Source organism: Schistocerca cancellata, chromosome 4, assembly GCF_023864275.1.
Source record: "Schistocerca cancellata isolate TAMUIC-IGC-003103 chromosome 4, iqSchCanc2.1, whole genome shotgun sequence".
Taxonomy (NCBI): Eukaryota; Metazoa; Arthropoda; class Insecta; order Orthoptera; family Acrididae; genus Schistocerca; species Schistocerca cancellata.
The window spans coordinates 348,508,700-348,532,568 of record NC_064629.1 but is presented as its reverse complement, the minus strand read 5'-3'; the positions used below and the strand labels follow the sequence as shown (position 1 = coordinate 348,532,568).

At 42.4% G+C, this 23,869-nt stretch overlaps 1 protein-coding gene across 3 annotated transcripts in view; it reads left to right on the top strand.

Annotated features, from left to right (window-relative positions):
* LOC126183585 (uncharacterized) overlaps nucleotides 1-23,869 on the top strand; it is a 231,062-nt gene that overhangs the window by 116,172 nt on the left and 91,021 nt on the right. For all 3 annotated transcript variants that reach the window (XM_049925681.1, XM_049925683.1, XM_049925682.1), the window contains one exon: nucleotides 13,870-13,947. The gene's annotated coding sequence lies outside the window, so the exon portion shown is untranslated. The remainder of the gene's footprint in view (nucleotides 1-13,869; nucleotides 13,948-23,869) is intronic.

Below are 23,869 nucleotides of genomic sequence, written 5' to 3'. Positions count from 1 at the left end.
ATGCCTTTGAACTTTACTTTTGTCATTGTTAGTAATATGAATATAGAACTTACATTAAATTTCCTTATGATACTGGCGGCTCCGCCACCTGGCATTGTGTTAGCCAAGGTGCACTCTATCGGCCACAGCGCACGTTAACTGCAGCTCTGGCTCTAGTACATTTGATCTGCGGCCGTGCGGTTCTAGGCGCTACAGTCTGGAGCCGAGCTACCGCTACGGTCGCAGGTTCGAATCCTGCCTCGGGCGTGGATGTGTGTGATGTCCTTAGGTTAGTTAGGTTTAATTAGTTTTATGTTCTAAGTGACTGATGACCTCAGAAGTTAAGTCGCATAGTGCTCAGAGCCATTTGAACCTTTTTTGATTTTGATCTGCCTGTGCGAGCCTAAAGTTATTGCACCTGATATACCATATGCACTTCTTGATGTTCAGCATTTACAACTGGCTCTTGAGCTTATTTTCTTACAGAGTGTTACTGAAAACAATGGCATTTTTATTTAAACAAATGCGCGGAGACACCGGGGATGCACTCCTCCGCTGCCTCCATCACCTTGCTGAACCTTGAGTTCCACCGACCGATGACATCTCTGCACACAGGGCTGCTGCATGACACTGCACACATGCTACCAATTCGACTGCCTGACACTAAATGCAGACCGTGATTTGCGACATCCCACACCACTACAGAGCAAACTTGCCCTAAGTTAAAAATTCCAGGAAACTGAAAAATCCGGAACAGTAGTTCCGACTTCTACCACTAGAGTGTTAATTGTGATGGCACTGATGTAACCCCAACGACTCCTCTGACATTACAACCGATGTGTACTAAGTTAAAATGTTGAGGAAATATGAAAATACAATATGCTTTGGCCCAAGTTGAGAAACAGTGGGGAATTCAGAATTGTCCTAGGTTTAAAATGACGACAGTTGTGCGACATCCCACTGTCCGCAGCAGTGTGCTATTGCACCTATATGGGTGGGAAATTCAAAAATTACAAACGTACATTCATCCTATGGCGAGAATTCGTGCTATGGCTCAGGAGCCAGAAGGTTGTTGTTGTTGTTGTTGTTGTTGTTGTGGTCTGTGGATTGGTCTGATGCAGCTCTCCATGCTACTCTATCCTGTGTAAGCCTCGTCATGTCCAAGTAACTACTGCAACCTACATCCCTCTGAATATGCTTACTGTATTCGTCCCTTGGTGTCCCTCTACGATTTTTACCACTCCTCTCTTCCCTCCAGTACTAAACTGGTGATCCCTTGCTGCCTCAGAATGTGTCCTACCAACCGATCCCTTCTTCTAGTCGAGTTGTACCACAGATTCTGTTCAGTAACTTCTCATCAGTGGTGTAATCTACCTATCTAATCTTCAGCATTTTTCTGTAGCATCACATATCAAAAGCTTCTATTCTCTTCTTGTCTAAACTATTTATCGTCCACGTTTCACTTCCACACATGGCTACACTCCATACAAATACTTTCAGAAAGGACTTCCTGACACTTAAATCTATACTCAATGTTACCAAATTTCTCTTCTTCAGAAATGCTTTTAGTGCCATTGCCAGTCTACATTTTATATCCTCCCTACTTCGACCACCATTCGTTATTTTGCTTCTCAAATAGCAAAACTTATTTACGACTTCAAGTGTCTCAAATCCTAATCGAATTTCCTCAGTATCACCTGATTTAGTTAGACTACATTCCAGTGTCCCGTTTTGCTATTGTTGATGTTCATGTTATATCCTCCTTTCAAGACACTGTCAATTACCGGCCGCTGTGACCGAGGCGCGGGCCCCCGAGACACACTCCCAGGCGGCCAGCTGCTCAGCTCTAGTTGACGCCGCGCCGGCGCGGTAGCACAAAGTGTTCGGTCAGAAGGTTTAGCTACCATCTGTAATAAAAAAAAACTGAGTGAACGGATCAACGAACAACTTGAAAGAGTGTCATCGGACGTCCGCCACGAACAAATTCAACGAACAACGTAGAACAAAATAAGATCAACAAAGAAGCGGTTTTAGGCGCTTCAGTGCGGAACCGCGCTGCTGCTACAGTCGCAGGTACGAATCCTGCCTTGGGCATGGATGTGTGTGACGTCCTTAGGTTAGTTAGGTTTAAGTAGTTCTAAGTCTAGAGGACTGATGACTTCAGATGTTAAGTCCCATAGTGCTTAGAGCCATTTTGAACCACTGTTAATTCCGTTCAACTGCTCTTCAAAGTCCTTTACTCTCTCTGAATGCCGGGATGGTTCCTTTGAAAGGGCACGGCCGACTTCCTTCCCCATCCTTCCCTAATCCGATGAGACCAATGACCTCGCTGTCTGGTCTCCTTCCCCAAACAACCCACCCCAACTCTCTCTGACAGAATTACAATGTCGTCGGCAAACCTTGAAGTTTTTATTTCTTCTCCCTGGACCTTAATTCCTACCCCAAATTATCCTTTTGTTTCGTTTACTGCTTGCTCAATATACAGATTGAATAACATCTGGGATAGGTTACAACCTTGTCTCACTCCCTTCTCAACCACTGCTTTCCTTTCGTGCCCCTCGACCCTTATAACTGGCATCTGTTTTCTGTGCAAATTGTAAATAGTCTTTCGCTCCCTGTTTTTTACCCCTGCCATCTTTAGAATGTGAAAGAAATTTCAGGTTGTATGTTTTGAAAATTCGTCACAAGAAATTGTGTATGAGGGGGTGGCAGCCACTAAACAAGCACTAACCAGTCTTATTCACAGCCAGCCCTCAGAAACATTAAGCACACACCAGTTTTACATGCATCAGACTTTCACGCTCTAAAGTTGAAAGCAAGACACATTTATCCTAAGTGATGAGGCGAATTGCGACCCTAAAAAACAATGCAAATGCAGTTGACGAAAAGAATGACATGTTACGAGAGTATTGGTCTGTAACTTACTTCTTTGCAGCATTTAGAGACAAAAAACTATTACCAGCTGTAGGCACAGGAACCCCCAACGCCTCGTGTTGGCTGAGAAACTGAACACTATAACCAGGGGCACGTAGCATGTAGTCATTTCCTCCTTACTAAAATATTGTTATGTGATGTTTGATACTCCAGCACAAATTGTAGAGGATTTGTAGTGATATGATAACTTGTTAATATTTTTGCAATGAAAGTTCTAGGGAAAAAACGGAAAAATGACAAAACGTGTTGGTCCATACAACAGCTTTTACATATACTGTCATTTAAGTACAACGCACAGGACGGCATGTGAACCAAAGAACCGTCTGATAACATTACTGAACACATGTCCGAACTCAACGTGAACGAGTGAATTCTTCCAGGTTTCCAGAGGTATGTGGCATCACATGCTTACACATTTCCCATAAATTGTTGGCAGAGAACTGACATGCAGAAGCATCGCAGATGTGTTCAATTCAGCCGAATTTTGTGGCTATGTCGATGTGCTTCCGTCAACAATGTCACTATCGATTTATACAACGTCATGTCAGCTAGTGTTTTGTTAACTAACAGTCTCGATGTAGGAATACGTTAAACTGCAATGCTCCTTCATATAAGCAGAAAGCAGTGTATAGCGTTTAGGCTAGCATTACGGTTTAAGTGATTTCTAAGCAATTCTGCACATAAATTGTATGTTTTTACACGTTGTACATAGGATATCAGACATTTCCACAGAATTTGTAAATGGAGGCAGTTGATAAATTTACAGATGTGATTGATTCGTGAAAGATTTTCATGGTCATAATCAATCGGTGTGAAGTTGGACTTATGTTTGCTAGCAAGGTATGTTTTAGGCGATCTTACACGTTTCCACAGGCTTTCTAAATCATTTTTGACGAATGTCAATGTGTTTCCTTTAAGGCGATCTCTATCTTTTTATACCCCCACCAGTACATCTACCCAAGCTCCTTGCAAGAATATCATATGCAACAGAGAAATGATGTTCATGTTTCACATTCGCCTCTTCTTTCGGCAGATTATAACATCAAGGGAGAGTGCAATTTGATTTTTCAATTTTGAGTCGAAATCAGAAATTTTGTGCGAAATCACTGAATTTTGCGTCTAAATCAATTCGTTTCGTGCCATATTGAACACACATTTTTCCACAGTCAAGCAAAGTCTTATTCAATGCTGATGAAAACAGCTAATGAAGACATCTTCTGTTCTCAGAATAATGTGACCAGACAGGGAAAAGGGTACCACTCATTAGCACCTAACTGTCCTCATATGCTACTATTATAACGTGAAAGCCGTTTTCATATGTTTGTAGAATGTGTGGAGCAACCTTATATAAGGATTTCATGGAAACCTCTTCTCGGTATTTTTCAATGTATGTCTTCAATCAGGGTGCTGATTGATGCAATGATGTGGGTGTCTGTACTCTCTTGCAGCCCCAACTTCAAACATTGTTTTTCAGCTTTGTGTCGAAATCACTTCACAACTTTTTTCGTATACACACAACTGCTACATCCTACATCCAGTGGCATTCCGTTAATGTAGTGGCTATCGAGAGTAGTGTGATTCGATTCATTTGACTGCCATTAAAGTCAACCATGTACACCCTCATGCCAATGTAGCAGGATTTGTCTTGTACAGTGGACAGCTATCCAGCTGGAAGACAACGAGCATGAAAGGGTGTGAACATTAGAATCGAAAAAAGACATGACCCATAGGAGTTACAGTAACTACTCAAAACAAAATTGTTGTGCACAGCGTACTGCATAAATACAACGACTTTTATTGTTTTTCTTATGTAATTGCAGTAGTATTGTATGCCTTTACTTTGAGAACTCTCAAAACCAGCAATTATCAGTATGCATCTTACTGGCTGACACAATAAAAGTGAGCTCATTGGCAGAAATGCACATACGCAGGCAGTGACATTTGAGATCTGAACTTGACAGTAAGCTGCAAGTACTGTATTGATGTCATGAACAAAAACAGAACACTTGTTGATCCTGATCTCTCATAACAACTGTCAAGCAACTGGCTAGAGAATTGTAAGCATAGTGCTGACAATCTCACCATTTCTGTCACAGATTCAAGATCATCAAAACTAGAAAGCTGAAAGTTCCACATACGAGATCTATTCAAAAAATTCCGGAGCCTATGTAATTTCGCGCCAATGGTGAGTTGGAGCGAAATGCAATTGGCATCGCTGCACACGCTTGCCGTAAGTTTCATTGTTGTGTGTCTGTTATTGTTCAGTGCTGTATTGAGTAGAACATTGTGTACCACAGTTTGCGAATTTCGAGACAGCAGAGTTGAGGAGTAACGCATCTGCATTAAATTTTGGAACTCAAGAAAACCTTTACAGTGACATCGAAATGATGCGGAAAGCCTACGGTGATGAGTGCTTAAGCGGTAGGCTACTCCGCGTTACGAATGGTTCACACGGTTTAAAAATGGCCGGACAGTAAGTTAAGGATGAACCTTGTTCAAGATGCCCCTCGACGTCTACCGAACACGCTCATATCAGGAATGTCAGTGAAATTGTGCGTGCCAATCAAAAACTGACTGTCGGAGAGCTTGCAGAAGAATGTAATATTTCAGTTGGATAATGTCATGAAATCCTGACACAGCATCGTGGAATGCATCGTGTTGCTGCCAAGTTCGTCCCGCAGCTCATGAGTCAAGACCAGGAGGCCCTTCGCCTCACACTCTGTGTAGAGCTTTTGAATCGCACAAATGAGAACGAGATGTTCCTTATGAGAATCATAGCTGGTGATGAGATGTAGGTCTACGGTTATGATGTTGAGACTAGGGTTCAGTCTTCACAATGGGTAGTGAATGGTTGTCAGAGACCAAGAAAAGCTCTTTCGGTCTGGTCTAATGTCAAAGCCTTGCTGAGAATTTTCTTTGACTTTGAAGGATTAGTTCATAATGGGTTCGTGTCATAGGTACAAACTGCTAATCGATGACACTGTCAGGAAGTGTTGCGATGCCTGCGAGAAAATATGAGAAGGAAACGGCCTGAAATGTAGTGAGATAATTCATGGCTCTTGTACCACGATAACGCACCCGCATATTCATCCCTCTTGGTGCGTGACTATTGCACAAAACACGAAATCACTGTGCTGTCTCATCTTCCGTACTCTCCAGACCTAGCCCCCTGCGGACTTTTATTTCCGTAGATGAAAACCCCATTGAAAGGAAGAAGATATGTAACGGCAGACGAGATAAAATTTGCAGACGGCGCTTCACGCGATCGAACAAGAGGCGTACCAAGACCGCTTTTGGAAGTGGAAACGGTGTTGGGAGTGCTGTATCAAATGTTGAGGAGAGTATTTCGAAGGAGACCGTGCACAATAAATGAAAGATAAGCTTGGAAAGGTTTTGTGAGCAAAGTTATGAAATTTTTTTTAACAGACCTCGTATAACTGTATAGGTTGGGTAAGTAAGAAATGACATGAACAATACTTCTTCTCTGGAATGTAATTTCTGGTTGCCTCTTAGGCACAGATTTGGTCGTAGCTGTTGGTGCATCTGTACCGTTATGATGGTGTTAATAATCCATAAAATCAGGCGTAACAGACTATGAATGAGGACAAACAAGAGACAATCCTCGCAACTCTACTAAAGGCATATAGAATACTGTATCCAGTGTATACATAGTCCATGAGGAAACTTTAGCAGCTAGATATAATATTAGGAGAATAACTAAATTTAGTCAGAGAAGATTGACCTCTATAAATGCCATGAAGCTGATGGCTAGGCTTAATATGCAGTTACAGAACTGTATCAATGAAAACAGTGGAAGAGAAACTGCTGAAAGCGTACAGCAATGTACAAAGCATTTTGTTATAATTCAGCTGTAACATGACGATGTCTGGGTTAATTTGTAACAATTTTGCTATAAAGTGGTGATTTACAGCGAAACTTGTGAAGTTTATGGTGTCTGAGTGACATCCTGATAGGCAGGATCTATGTCTAGAGCCCGCTCAGCTCGAGTAAGCCTCAGGTCACATACAGGGAGTGGAGAAAAGGACAGAAGCAACACATGAAATGCATGCTTGAACATAGATGCAGATGCAAGTCGAGCCTGCAGTTTTGCTGTTGTACACTACTGGCCATTAAAATTGCTACACCAAGAAGAAATGCAAATGATTAACGGGTATTCATTGGACAAATATATTTTACTAGAACTGACATGTGATTACATTTTCATGCAATTTGGGTGCACAGATCCTGAGAAATCAGTACCCAGAACAACCACCTCTGGCCATAATAATGGCCTTGATACGCCTGGGCATTGAGTCAAACAGAGTTAGGATGGCGTGTACAGGTACAGCTGCCCATGCAGCTTCAACACGATACCACAGTTCATCACGAGTAGTGACTGGCATATTGTGACGAGCCAGTTGCTCGGCCACCATTGACCAGACGTTTTCAATTGGTGAGAGATCTGGAGAATGAGCTGGCCAGGGCAGCAGTCGAACATTTTCTGTATCCAGAAAAGCCCGTACAGGACCTGCAACATGCGGTCGTGCATTATCCTGCTGAAATGTAGGGTTTTGCAGGGATTGAATGAAGGGTAGAGCCACGGGTCGTAACACATCTGAAATGTAACGTCCACTTTTCAAAGTGTTGTCAATGTGAACAAGAGGTGACCGAGACGTGTAGCCAATGGCAACCCATACCATCACGTTGGGTGATACGCCAGTATGGGGATGACGAATACACGCTTCCAATGTGCGTTCATCGCGATGTCGCCAAACACGGATGCGACCATCATGATGCTGTAAACAGAACCTGGATTCATCCGAAAAAGTGACGTTTTGACATTCGTGCACCCAGGTTCGTCGTTGAGTACACCATCGCTGGCGCTCCTGTCTGTGAAGCAGCGCCAAGGGTAACCGCAGCCATGGTCTCCGAGCTGATAGTCCATGCTGCTGCAAACGTCGCCGAACTGTTCGTGCAGATGGTTGTTGTCTTGCAAACGTCCCCATCTGTTGACTCAGGGATCGAGACGTTGCTGCACGATCCGTTATAGCCATGCGGATAAGATGCCTGTCATCTCGACTGCTAGTGATAAGAGGCCGTTGGGATCCAGCACGGCGTTCCGTATTACCCTCCTGAACCCACCGATTCCATATTCTGCCAACAGCCATTGGATATCGACCAACGCGAGCATCAATGTCGCGATACGATAAACCGCAATCGCGATAGGCTACAATCCGACCTTTATCAAAGTCGGATACGTGATGGTACGCATTTCTCCTCCTTACACGAGGCATCACAACAACGTTTCACCAGGCAACGCCGGTCAACTGCTGTTTATGTATGAGAAATCGGTTGGAAACTTTCCTCATGTCAGCACGTTGTAGGTGTCGCCACCGGCGCCAACCTTGTGTGAATACTCTGAAAAGCTAAGCATTTGCATATCACAGCATCTTCTTCCTGTCGGTTAAATTTCGCGTCTGTAGCACGTCGTCCTCTTGGTGTAGCAATTTTAATCGCCTGTAGTGTATTTGACCATAAACAGCACCTGTGAAATGTCCTCAATATGTTTCAAGTGTCGATCTTAGTCAGAACAGTATAATTATGGGTTCATCATGTCTGAACTAAGTGAAGTAGAACGTGGGCAAATGGAAGGTGGTCGTATGCAGGCCCGGATCTAGGGGTGGGGGTGGGGGACCGGTGTATCTGCCCCGGGTGGCAATTTCAGGCAGCTCCAAATTCATATTCTTGATGAAATAAAGAAACCTTGTTTCACAAAGCGCCTATCTTCCAGCACACTTTGGTCTATCGATTATTCGTATGAATTTGAAACGCATCCCAGTTGGTCTTCGAACATTTAACACATTCTAAGTTGATTTCTGAATGAATCGGAAGCTATTTTTGAATGCGTGCATAGAGTACGTGATGTCTTATCACGGGAATCCCTGTCGCATCTAGAAATAAAAAACGTTCCCGAAAAAAGAAAAAAGACGGGGCTATAAGAGCTGAGACGCATAAATCCGAACGGTTGAACGCCAATCGCTGTTTTTTCATGTGGTTGATTGGGAGTGCGAATGATCAGCGTTGTTATATGCCTAATTATTAGCGAAATCCATAGATACAGACTACCAAAGTGGAAATAAACGACTAACAAGGTAACTAACCAAGGTAAGAAAGAACATATTATCTTCTCAGTGTGTCCAAGAAAATGAAATTTTGACCGAAAATTTTCGCCAGAGTGTTACACTACTAGGTTTTAGTTGTACAGTCTCTGCTTAGCAGCCGCGTAAGTTCTATTCACGGAACAGCGCTGAAAACGCGTTGTACGAACACGCAATGAAGCGTAACCGGGGTATAAGCGCGGGATAACGGAACCGGTGATTCTGGTAGGGTTAGTGAAGTTAACTGTAGAATAAGTTTTGACAATGGGAGGAATAGTTACAGAATTAGTGATGACAGTATTGTTTCGTTTTATCTAGCAGACAGTGGCAAAAGAGACGTAATCAAATCGAGAAACCACACCAGACTTGCATACTATTCGTATTAATAGCTTTTTCAGTATTAGACAACGACATTTTGATTTTTCATACAGCAAAACGTTTGACGAACTTTGATGAGGTAATAGATTCTTTCGCAAAGAGGAAAGCACGCAGTGGAAAGTTGTAGCAAGATTAGGGAGAAAAAAATGCTGCGACCTAAGGACTGAAGAAATGTTTACTGTCTTGCATTTCTCTTGTCTTTACAGGTCTTATGTTTCCTATATTTAATTTTATGTCACACAAAACAGAAAGTTATTAGTTAATAGGCAATAAAGAGTGAAAATTTTCTGAAGAGTTGTTATTCTCCCAGTCACAAATAATCCCATCCAGTATTAATTGTGAGTTTTTTTAAGGGGGTTAGGATGTCAAACTGTCTGACTGGGGGCAAGGGAGGCACCACAGGGCATTTTAATTTCCACTGCTCTGAATATAGGTTTGATGGCTTCCATTACAAAATATATACGTTTGAATTCCACAGAGCGAAATAAAGTGACATGGAATTGAAGAATGCTGTGTGAAGAGGCGTGGCACTGCGCTTTGGCACATTTAAGACCGAATAACATCTCATACATTTCCTCGAACATATATATTTTATACATCAAACTCTTCAGAAGCGATACAAAGTGAATATACTTTTGAAAACTCTGATTTTTAAAATTTTTGACATCCTACCTCAAACACTCAAGGCGGGTCACTATCAAGCTTTTGCCCTGGTGTGGAAATATCATAGATCTGGGGCTGCTCATATGGTGGGTGCTTCCATAACCAAGGGAGCCTAAGTACTGAGTGTTGCAAGTGGCACCATATTGAAGATTTATACAAATTACACAGAAAATGGAAAAACATCACCCACTAAGTAATAACGTGGTCAGAAATGTGTGTAGAGTGGATGTGATAAGACAATCATTGAAGAAGATTGTGACGAAAAATAAGTAAACGGCAACTGCAAAAGTGACTGCAGAACTGAATGTTGCACACGTGAACCCTGTCAACACAAAGTTATCTCCATAAGCTGGGAATTGCATGACAAGCTAGAATCCAAAACCATTCATTGGTGATGCAAATGCCCATAACAGGAAAAAGTGATGTGAGAGCCATCAACCCCAGACCATGCAGCAATGGAAGGGTCATTTGGTTGGATGAGTCCTCTTCCACACTGCTTCTAACTTCTGGCCTAGTTTAAATCCCGAAAGTGAAACATGGTCGGGGTTCAGTGTTGGTTTAGGCAGCCCAGGATTATGTGATCATTTTGGCTGATCAGGTCCATCCACAGTATTTGTTCCCCAATGGTGGTGCTATGTTCCAAGACAACAGGGCCTTGTTTACACTGCTCACATTGTCCAGGGTTATTTTTTGTGAGCATAAAAATGAATTTTCACATCACCTGCGTTCTCCACAGTCACTAGATCTCAATATTATTGAGCCTTTGTGGTCTACTTTGGAAAGAAGGGTTCATTATAGCTATCCACCTCAGTCATTGTTATCTGAAATGGCCACTATTTTGCAGTAAGAATGGGATAAAGTTCTCATGAAAGCCACACATGACCTGTATTTATTTGTTCTGAGAAGACTGGAAGTAGTTTTGAGTTTTGAATGCAAGTATACTGTATTAGGCATGGTAATGTGTTTTTTCAGTGTGTCTGTATTTTTGTCCATCGCCTGTATCCAGCCAGGAATGTGATGTTCTCATAGCATAGGCCCACAAATGAACACTAAAACAGGGAAGGAAGATTGAGTTTAATGCCCCCTCGACATTGAGGTCATTAGAGACAGAGTGCAAGCTCAGCTTGTGTGAAGGATGGAGAAAGCAATTGGCCATGCCCTTTAAAAGGAACCATCCCAGCATTTGCCTGGAATGATTTAGGGAAGTCGTGAAAAACCTAGATGTGGATGGCCGGACGCAGGTTCGAACTGTCGTCCTCCCAAGTGTGAGTCCAGTGCGCTAACCAATGTGCCACCCGGCGTGGTGTGAAAATGTAAGCTAGGTGGAATGCTGTTATGTATCTTTATTCCACAATCTGAGTGTTCAGTCACCATCAGCCATTTGAAACTTACACCATATTCAAAAGCTAGCTAATTCTTAGTCACACCCATTCATGATTATTTCAACTGTCAGGAATACTAAACCATCAAAATGCCCTCTTTTGGGAATGTGATGATGTCTCTATAATGGTTGTGGGCACTATTTAGTGCTCAGAAACATTCCATAGCTGGCACAGTCTGCATGGTTGTTAAATTTCCCATGGGTTCTCACTGGTGTTGATAGAAGTCGGTCTCTTGTACTGAATTTAGAGTCCAAGCTGACCAATTGTGCTAACTATAGAATCCTACTGTGTTTTCTCCTGGTGTCCCAGTTCATTAGCACAGTCTGCATGGTTGTCAGATTTCCTACGTTTTCCCTGATTTGTGCAATGTAACAGCTGTGAGAGCTAATTGTAGCTACTTTCAATATGCAACACTGTCACTGCATTTTCTCCCTGTCCCTCTGCCCCTGTCTCTCCACTGACCTGACCTCTTGGTTCATTTGTGTGCAACTTTGACCCTACACCACCACACAAAGCTGCCAGGGAAGGGAATTGCTGTACATAAGACTTAGCAGTTACTTCATCCAGCTGTCTCATTTGAGAATGCTGCTGTTTATCACTACATCTGTCTCATTTGAGAATGCTGCTATTTACCACTACTTATCAGCTCTCTGTTAGTGGGTGGAAACTTAATCATTTTGATATAGTACCTGACATGTGCTTCAAAGTTACAGTAGAAGGCAAAAATATTGAAGCCGGTACGACGATACAGGTCACTGATATGGATTGGAATCATCTTTACAGCAAGTTGAAATACACCGCGGAATGTAGGACAACTACGACCATTCCCTGAAGACATGGATGTCTCCAGCAGCAGTGCATTCATCATCAATATATTTAGGATGTTACATTGAAGTTAACATCACAAGACAGCACAGTATGTATATTTAAAGCATACAAGTGTCATTAACCTACACTGTTTGTATGCTATACTGTGGATCACTGTGGACAGACTCAGTCTATGGCAAGCACTCTTCATGATGTAGGGAATGCATTGGAACATATTCAAGAGGAGGAGGAGTTAGACAAGTGTACAAGTGTGCATATGTGTGTTATACCTAAATCTGCTAGTATTGCTCCTATAAAGAGAAATTCCATACAAGTGGAGTTTATGGACAGCATTCCTTAATATGTTAGTGCCCCAATTCATTTGAATGCAGTACATGTAAATTTACAGCATATAAAAACCGTTATTTAGAAAATATTCCCGAGTGATGCTTGGGACTGATGTACAGAAAAGAGGAATGATAATGTTTTAACTCTAGTGATTTATTTATATTTTTTCATGTTTTTGCTGGAATTGACACTTTATTAACTCATTATATTTACATCATGACAAGCTTGTTTTGGCAATTTTTGCCATTTTCAGGTGATCCTGCAATGATATTACATTTTTTTGGTAATATTTTGTTGTTTCTTCTGCAGTGCACTCCGCAATATAATATGCTACAAGAATACATGGCTTATGTGTGTGTTAATGGTTGTTTAGTTGATGTATAGAAGTATATGTCTAACATATATGTTAGTAGTTGTATGCTTTATCTCACAAAGAAATGGAAATGGAAGTTTGACTTTGGTTTATTGGGAGAATTTTAGGAAACTATGGTTCATCTAAAAAGGATACTGCATATAGGACTCTAGTGACCTATTGTTGTGTGCTGTTCAAATGTTAGGGATCCACACCAGATTGGATTAAAGGAAGACATTGAAGCAGTCCGGAGGTGGACTGCTAGACTTGTTACCTGTGGGTTCTGGCATTTGAGGCTGACTGCAGAACAATTCTACTGCCGCAAATGTAGGTTTCATGTAAGGACCACAAAGATAAGATTAGAGAGATTAGGGCTTGTAAGGAGGCATATAGATAATTGTTTTTCCCTCACTCTATTCGTGAGTGGAACAAAAAAGGAAATGACTGTAGCGGCACAAGGTACCTTCAGTCATGTACCATGTACCATATGGTGGCTTGCAGAGTGTGTATGTAGGTGTACTTGTTACTATGTAGAAGAACGAGTGTCAGAGAGAGAGAAAGAGAGAGAGAGAGAGAGAGAGAGAGAGAGAGAGTTAGTTGCTATATCAGAGGACATAGCTGGTCACGCATTTTCCAGTAGTTGTTGCATTTAATAGTTCATAATCAAAAGAGACAGAATGTATGTAGTCATTACAACCCAGCCAGTTGTGGGGAATGGCAATCTATTTCTTTTGTATGAATCTATTTGAATCAGTTATGCCTACCGTCAGTGTAACCTATTTTGTGCATAAGAATCTAACACCCTCCTGGTGATCTGTAACTCGAGTGCATTTTTGTACCCCTATATGAGTGTGTTCTCTCTTCACAGGTGTGCAGTTATCTAAGAGGGAAACCACTATTGTACAGTTATCGGCTCAAGCTACGTTATTTGCTCATCACCACTGAGGTAGGTACCCAAAAGTTCCCTGCACTTGCTGCAAGAATGTGACTCGTCATAAATTAAAGTATGTATGGGTGAACCACACAAGAAGCTTGAGGGAGAAAAGCTGCCACCTGCAAATGCTTGGTTATGAGTTTATCTAATACCTTAACATTATGCTCATTTAAAAAATGAGTGGTATCTTTTGGATCTTGGTATTACTTTCCTTCCTTCTGTAGTATTATGTTACAACTCTACCTTACTGATTTCTATTATCACTTATGTGAGCTTTTGCACTCTTGAAGATATTATTTTGACATATCAGATTCATTTTTGTAAAAACAAGATTTATTTTCTTGCCTCAATATTTTTTTAGTTGGATTTGTTAGCTTGTGTCTTGTTTATGTAGCCATTTTCACTTGACATTTTAAGTCCTCCCTGTGCCTTGATAACAGCTGTTGTAATCCATTTCTTACTATGATGATGTATAATATTGCACCTACACGTGGGAGAATAATGTTTATGTAGTAAGAAAGAACTGAGCAGAAATATTCCAAATGCTCCACTAAATTTTCAAATACATACATACCTTAAGCTAGTAGTAAAATTTCTGTTCTCTTTAAATTGGCTTGTTTAGTGTCCTGTAACTCAACAAACATTTTCCCAAACTACTGTTCTTCCTTTCAAGATTTTGACAACAGTGTTATATTATGGTTATATTGATCACTTGTACTTCAGCCACTGCTGATGAATATTGGTTGTTATGTGATCTATTGATATATTTGATGATTTTCTAAAACTCTTTGTGATATTTACTCATAACATATTTTGTGACTCAATCCTCTATGTAGCAGTTATTGGTCTTACATAGGTAAATTGCAATGTGAAACAAAAGTCAATTAGTGCACAATGAAATAAAATGGTTGTCCTGAGTCACAAGAAGACTGAAAGAATTTGAACAACTAAATCATTGTACATACAAGTTAAACTGAATAGAGACAAATTGACAGACAGTTGTTACAACACAGGTGTGGTGATATTGACAAATGGTGTTGGAAACTGCCGCATCACTTTTAGTTCATTTGGATGAATAAGTGTGTAATAGATCCTATCCTAGGATAGAATCAGTGTGATAGATAACACATCTCAATGTGAGATAGCACTCTCTTTACTACATGAATAACCGCAATTCAAGATGACATCCATAACAGAGATGGCCATAGAATGAACTGAAGTACACTCATAGTTCCAAAGGTCACCTTTGCAAGAGCATAGTCAGTAGTCAATGTGGTTAATATGCCACAGTGTCCCTACAGAGACGTCCCCTCCTGGTAGTGTGGAGTACTGAGGGGAGGTGACCACTGATGATGCTGAAACAGTATGACACATGTACAGCAGGAGAGGCATGGTGAGGTCCGAATATTTGCAGATGTCTGTCAAAGCAATATGCATGCTGGCTGGAATACCCATACATGGGAGTAGTTCCCATGTTGTTGCATAGAGGTGATAGTCCTGAAGATGGAGTGCTTGGTATCGCCAAGTCCATTGACAGAACAACTCTTCGTAGGCATTGGTTATTAGAGTGGAGCCCGCAGGAACTGTTGGAGTCCTTGGAAGAGGTGTTGATTGGATGAAATGCTCTGGGAGCAGTAATAGTAAGTTAGCTGTCTGGCAATAGCCATGGCATAATAGCAGCTCAGTTCACATCATTTGGCATGTTTATACATACATGGGCAGTGAAGCCATTGTCAGAAAATTGTCAACTAATTAGACACTCAGGTCTTGAATAGGACGTTTTGGACCTCAAAACAGAACTTGAAATCACTGGGAGCATCTATGTGTGCTGTTGGTCCACCCAGCTGAGTGCCAAGATGGCTGGGTGGCATGACGAAAGCAGTGTGTTTTTGGTGGACAAGTCATTGTGTAGGGTCCACATGGGCTTGAGACAGTTTATTGTTACTGTCATAGGCTTGCCATTCAGGAATACCTTGAAAGTGTGTATCGCTGTTTAATCACATTGAGTGGGCCTGTGCACAGCAGCTTCAAAGCTGAAAATATCCTGTCATTGTGGGGTATAAGAAAATCAGTTGGCCAGTGCCTTGTTACGAAGATTTTTGGCTCACTGTGTGGTTGTGGGGGAGAGGAGTAGAGGTGTGCTGTATGGTGTTTGATACATGCTATGAGGGTGCAAGTTCACAGCTGTCAGGAGTGCTTGCTGAAAGACTAATACAGCTTGGGGGGGGGGGGGGGGGGGGAGGGTTTCACCACGCAGGATCTCTGCCAGAGAAGACCCTAAGTGATGATGTCTTTGTGCCAAGTGCACACCTAACAGCTCCCAAGGCAGAACTTTGGTCCTTTGGCCTCCGTGGCACATGAGTGCCACTTTCAAAATATGGTGCCACTGTTAGAGGTTGTTGCTCTGTGGATGGTAGGCAGATGTCAAATATCAGTGGGTGCTACAAAGACTGTATAGTTCACTGAACAGGACTGATTCAAATTGTGGACATTGATCTGTTGTGATACACTGAGCATCTAAACCAAGAAATTCACCTATCATCAAAAGTCCTGGCTGTTGAAACTGCTGTGATTTCTCTGAGAATGGCCTCTAACCACCATGTTACACAGCCGATCATAGAAAGACTATATCAATCAACATCGATCAGACTCAGGAAGATGTCCTACCAGATCAAGATGCACAGGTCATAAATGTCCAGTACAAATTTTGAACTAGCCCACTTTATTCTGTTGACATGACATGCATGTGTGTCCACTTTTCACACCCTTTCTTAATGTTGAGGCATGCAAAGCAATCTGTGATGAGGTGTGTCATTGGGTGGACACTGTGCTGCAACAAGTTGTGAAAATGGAGGAAGATGATCTTCCGAAGTGGCTGTGGGACCAACAGGGTGAGTTTGGTTTTGTGATACATAACACAAGATCTGTCTAGTCATTCCCAATATTTGGTGATGTTCAAATTTGTGAGTAGTCACGGGATTACGTAGAAGGTCTTGTAGTTGTTGGTCCTGCAGCTGGGCCTCTGCAAACTTATCATAGTTGACTTGTGTGGGGGATGGCAACGATCCGTAAGACTTAGACTGTAATATAACCCAGGTGGTGAATGGCCTTCAGAGCATTTATTTCGATGGATTTCAGATTGAGTCCACTAGCAGTTGGTGGTCAGTGTAAATGACTAGTGGTCAGCCTTTCACATCATATTTGATCTGGCAAACTGCTTCACAAACTTATAAAGGTTCATGGACATAGGCAGACCACTTACAATGTGAAGATGTCAATTTATATGAAGTCAAATTGGTTGCTGTACACCTGTTACTTGCTGCTGGAGAATCACCCCAATATCGAAATCACTCATGTCAGACATAATAGTGTGTCAAGTAGGAGAAAGTTGGTGTGCCAAAGTAATGGCATGTGCAAAGCAGTCTTTAAGCTTGTCAAAGGTGTAGGGGGTGCATGCCAACTTACATTTACTGGTGGTATTCTCGCCTGTGAGAACTGCCATGAGTGGGTTCTGCAGAAGCTGATGGCAATAGAAGTTAATCATCCCTAGGAATTAACATAACTCATGTAAGTCCTGTAGTGGGGTCAGCTGATGGGTGAATTCAATGTGTTATAGTGTAGAGCAAATGCTGGCACAATTGACAATTGTCTGAGAAAGATGAACTCATTTTTCTTCATTAATTACAACACCACTATCAGCAAGCATGTTGAAAACTGTTTTAAAATGCATATCCTTGTGTCTATGAACAAAATACCATTAATAAACTGCTTCCACATTTGAGCTGCATTTTTGAGGCCGTATGGCATAAACAGGAACTTGAATAAGCCTAAAGGCATGATAATCACTGTGATGTGAACATCTTCCAGACTCATTGGTATCTGCAGGTATACTTGGTTGCAGTCAAGGACACTGAAAATGGAAGCACCCGTGAAGTGCTATCCTGAATGATCGGTTTTGGGTGACTGACAATTATCATACAAGAATTAAGGGCCCTGTAATCTCCACATAAATGTACAAGCCTATATTTCTTGGACACTAACAAATAACGGGTGAACTGACAAATTGTCACAAGGTCTCACAACTCCAGCTTTTAGGAGTTCATTGACCATTGCTATATTGGCTCAGAGTTTGTCTGGTTGTAACCTGCATGGTCTGTGGCAGACTGCAGCATCTTGCATGGTGGTAACCTTATGAACACTTTAATTTCTGATAGCACAATACATAAACAACACTCATAGAGAGACTGGGAGTGCAGGAACACACAGGGTTTCAGTGGGAAACACATTTGCATGAGGCATATTACTGACCTTGATGATGAGTGAAGGTTGTGTTGTCAGAGGCACTTCCTTCGGACTGTAATTGCTGTGTTGAGACCAGGTTGCAATGATACGAAAAGTGATCATGGTGAGTGTAGATGACTGTTGTAGATACCACTGTGCAGCAGTTTGTTCCTCCAGTGTCTTGTGGATTGCTCTTTGTATGGCATCATATTTCTGCTGTATGTGTAGAGAGTGCAGTTGTGTCTTGGAGTGGAATAGTTGGACTCGATGGATTTTGACGTGATGTGATGCAGTTTTGTAGTAACGATGATGATCATCTGTCAAAGTGTGGTACAGTGTGTCATCCGAAGGAGATGCAGTGATGGAGTGCTGTGTTGCTGGAAGGGAATAACCAATGACATTGCCAGTGGAGTAGCTACTGTCTCAGTGAATCAGTGTACCACTAGCCAAATCTGGTAGTAATAAAAAATGATGAATGAAATCAGTGCTGAGTACAGGTTCACTAGCGTCCGCCATGAGGAAATTTCATGCGACCACATCTTTGAGACCCAGATCAAGTGTGAGAGATTTGGCACCATAGACAGTGGTCACAGAGTTGTTGCCCACACAGAGCAGAATAGCGGAACTGCCACGTGACATAAGAGGAAGGGCTGGATATGTGATACTCACACTGGAGCATGACTCAGTGAGATAATGTTGTTAGTGTGAGTGGTCGAGGATGTAAAGTTCACTGCCATTCTGTGATGGTGGTATGAGAGATGATTCATTGCCATGGTGTGAGATGAGATGACTTGAATAGCCTCCATAGTCTGGTGCACCTATCGCAGACCACTCGACTCTTTTAGGTAGTTGCAAGGCAGGTGACAGTTATGTGCAGTGTCACCAAACTGCATGTGAAACTAGGAAAGTCTCTCCCAAGCAGGTGTGGCAGCATGAGGGCATGGTTGCCACTTGCTGGGAGATTGTTGTGTTTGTGTGAAGATCATTGTCCTGGGTAGGAGACATGATGTCTCAGTCAGCAGAGATCAATTGTGGTCACCCAGGCTCATCTGCAGCAAGGTGGCGGGCATACTGAGGTTGGTGTTACAATCCATGTGTGCTGGTAGTATTGTTGATGGTATTGATCCATTATCAGTGTTGGTGTAGGGCAAAGATTCTGTGAGGTAATTTCAGCCTGTTATGCAATGATTCGTGTTCATGGGCTATCATGGTGAGTTGCACTAGTGATGGAAGTTTGACTACCCGTAAGGTCCAAAGTGTGTGCTATGACACCAGTTGATAATCAGTTAGCATGTGTAACCTATGCCAGAGCTATGATAGCCCTGTTCCTCAGCAGTTCATTATAAATAACTTGCTGTAGCTGTTCTTCTGGTGTCCATAAGAGGCACTAAAGAACAGCTAGTTTTGGTGCAATGTACTTGTTGTCTTTGGTGCAAGGATTATGTCACTTACCAGGTAAGTGGCTTAACAAACTGTCGCTAGTGATATCATATGTGGTGAGGATGCTTTTGGCTATTGCAAACCATATGTGGGTTGGTCTGGGCGAAATTGAGACTGTTCAGTATGCACACTAAAGTGGGTGGAGGTGATGCTGGTGGGTTGGCATGCTATATGCCAGGACAGCATCTGTAGGGGTATGACAGACATATGTTCCATACCTGTTCAAAGCATGGTGGGGAGACTGATATGAATGTCTGAAGTTTGTGCAGCAAGCTGCACCAGTGCCAGGTTGAAAAACCAGCACCAGGTTGGAAGATTTTGCTTGCAATGTGTAAGACATGGCCAGAGTGAACAATTGTGAATCTACCTGGCCAGATTTTTGTGGCTTAGTATGTGACAGATTTTCATGTGAAGCAGAAGTGCCAATGAAGGCTAACTCTTAATCATTTGTAGTATGCCAGTTTTCAGTATTACTGTCTACTGTTGGAGCACTGCACTGAAGAGTATCACTTTCACATTTGATAAATGTGGGTTGCTGAAGAGATGATTATAAAGGTCTGAACATTCTGACACTGAAATTGTTGTCTTGTTTTTGGAACTGTCATGCATAATGGTTGCACAGTGGCAGCATTGTTGATGGGTGGTACACTAATTAGCATGGAAAGAAAATTAGTACACTGTTGTTGTGTTGTTGTTTGCATATATTGTCACACACCACTCCTTTGTTCTGGTGTGCTGATGTCAGTTATGTGTAATCCTCAAATTTGTAAGAACTTACTACATTTTCTTTTACCCCTTGTTCTATCATTACAAAAATATGAATTTCACTAGCCAATAGTATTTCTGATACATGTAAATTATTTAAAGTAGACTGAATATTTTGACTTGATCTGCTCCTATAGGCTAATGTTAAGTGAAATAACTCGTAAGACAGGGAAGTGAGCCATACCTGTATGTGGGCAGATTGATCCATTTCTGGTACACCAGAGCTTGAGTGTGGTTTTTATGTGGTTTTCCATGTGTGATTAGACAAATATTTGCTACATGGGCATCTGCAGAAATTTTTCCAGCAGGGGGCATGATTCAAAGCTTGCCAGTTTTGATGTAACTAATTAGATTAGTTTGAAAAGTGTAGTTGCATGCAGAACTAAATTTCACAATAATCATGTCTCAAAAGATTTATAGTTGTCTACCTATGGTAAGCATATTTCAGTAGCAGATGCAAAGTACAACTTTTATGGTATTAATACAAATATCGATGCCACATGTTTGGTTCAGCGATCTGAAATTACATCCTCATATGACTAAATCTAGGGTATCCAACAGATTCATACATGTGATTTGAGGCTTTCTTGGTGTATATGTTGTTTGAAGTGTTCTTAGGTTTCCAGCTAGATATGATTGTTGAATGTCCATGATATTTTGTTGGATAATTGCTCTGCCATCATCACCCTCGCAGGTTCAGGTGCAATTCCGTTTGACAACGATGCGCGGCATCTGGTGTTGGAGGGAGTGGAGGCTGTGGTAGGTGGGGGGGGGGGGGGGGCATCTCTTTGGTGGCTGTGGCAGAATGATCTCATGTCCACTTTCACCATTGCTCTTTGATAGAGCTTGGTATTAGTTTCCAGGCCTTACTGAGCTAGTAACTAGTGTCCCTGTTGACAAGGTTGTCAGTTTCTGTGGCCTCTTTGAAGATGCAGTCCCAGTAGTTATTTGAGAAGGCCAGTACTTTTGTCTCATCATAATTAGCTGTGTGTCCAGTGTTTATGCAATGTTCTGCTAGGGCAGATTGGCTTGGTTTGCCTAGGTGAGTGTAGCATTGTTGTTTGTGGCACAAATTGGCTGGACACCTGAGAACCCTTCAAACAGTGCCTTCTTACTAAAGTGCAGGGAAAAACACACCATATCTACTTCCACTAAAGTTGTGCATCACATACTCACACCTGTAGCATATTGTATCAAATGAAGAGCCAGCGTGGCCCTGGTCAGGGAAAGGATTTGCTACACCTGACAGAAAATCGACAAGAATGCCAAGCAGCTGCTGCTCTTAGAATTCCAGCATCTGCTTGTTCTCTGCCACCAGAAAACAAAATTGGTCCTCATGATGGCTTTGTTCTCTCGCATTTCTTTGTGATTCATTTTGACCTTCCCCCCATGATGGTTTTCCATCTCATGGGGGAGTCATACTGCTTATACAGGATGACATTCATAGTCAACTCATTTCCATGGCTACCCAGGTTCAGGCTGTTGCAGTTCGCCTTTTCCTTCCTCGCTTGGACTTTTTCCTTTGTACTGTTTACATTCCTCTGTCACTTGATGTCACCAGGGCAGACTTCTTCCAGGTTATTGGGTATCTATCTCACTCCTTTCTGCTGCTTGGTGACTTTATGCACACCATCCCCTTTGGATTTCTCCCAGAACCTGCCCGAGAGGTGCCCTCTTGGACTACCTTCTCAGTCAACTTAACCTCTTCTGCCTTAAGACAGGAGCACCCACATTTCTTTCAGACTCCTTGCACACCTATTCCCATTTGGACCTATCCTTCTCCACAGCCCAGCTTGCCCATCGCCTCAAGTGGTCCGTTCTCTCTGACACATACTCGAGTGACCATTTTCTGTGTGCTATCCACTGCTGAAACCTACCCCACCTACATACACACCCAAATGGCAGTTTACTAAGTCCGACCGGAGGCTTTACACCTTCCTAGCGACTGTTGATGAGCAACATTTCCCCAGTTGTGATGATCATGTGGAATATCTTACAGACATTATCCTTACTGCCGCAGAACATTCCATTCCTCCCACTTCCTCCTTAGCACGCTATGTCCCAGTCCCCAGGTGGACTGAGGCAATTCGCGCATGGAGCCGTGCTCTCCGTATTTTATACCATCATCCCATGATGGCAAACTGCATTCATTATAAACAGTTGTGTGCACAGTGTCATTGCATTTTGCAGGATAGCAAAAAAGCAAACTGAATTTTATTCACTAGTACTTTTAACAGCTTCACTCCCTCTCCCATCATGTGAGCCAATCTGCAGTTATTCTCTGGGATCCAAGATCCATTTCTGGCCTGACAGTAGCAGACAATGTCACAGTGGACCCTATTGCTATTTCCAACACCCTGCACTGCAATTTTGCAGAGATTTTGAGCTCCTCCCATTATCACCCTGCCTTCCTCCATTGGAAACAAGTGGACGAGGCTCAGGTGATACCCCTCTCTTCTCATAATCATGAGTACAACACTGCCGCCTTTACTATGAGGGAGCTCAATCATGCTCTCAGTTCATCCCAATCCTCTGTCTCAGGGCCAGACGATGTTCACATTCAGACGTTGCAGCATCTTTCTCTTGCGGGCAAGCACTTTCTGCTTCTTATGTACAACTGCATTTGGGCAGAGGGCATGTTTCCCAGATTCTGCCGTGAAGCCACTATCATGCCCATACCTAAGGCCAGTAAGGACAAACATCATCCTTCTAGCTACCACCCCATTTCTTTCACCACCCATGTTGGCAAGGTGATGGAATGTATGATTCATGCCTGGCTGGTATCAAGGCTCCAGTCTCACAATTTACTAACCACAGCACAGTGTGGATTTTGAGTGCGCCATTCTACAGTTGACCATCTCGTCACTTTATTGACCCATGGAGGACTGGTATCGTCTATACTCTTTACATATGGGGCTTTCCTGGCTGCCTGCTCCCGTTTCCTTCAGGAATTTTTAAAAGACTGAGTTTTCAAGGCATGTATGGGTTCTGCCTTGTCAAACACCTTTTTCAAGGAAATGGTGCCTCAGGGTTCCATTCTGAGTGTTGTCCTGTCTGCAATTGCTATTAACCCTATAATGGCCTCTCTCCCAGTGGGCATCTCTGGCTCCCTTTTTGTTGACAATTTTGCCATCTGTTGCAGTTCTCCACAGACCTGTCTTATTGAGTGGCGTCTTCAGTGGTGTCTCAAATGTCTTTCCGCTGAATGTAGCCTCTCAATATCCTGTGTGTCTTCAGTGGTACTTCCTGGAGAGCAGATCAAACGACCCTCCTACATTTGCACTGGCCCCTTGTCTGTTCATAACTAGACTATGGGTGTTTTGTTTATGCATCTGCACGTCTGTCCCTCTTATGCCATCTCAGTACTCTCCACCATCGTGGCATCCATTTGCCCACTGGTGCCTTTTACACTAGTCCAGTTAAGATTCTGTATGCAGAAGCTGCTGAA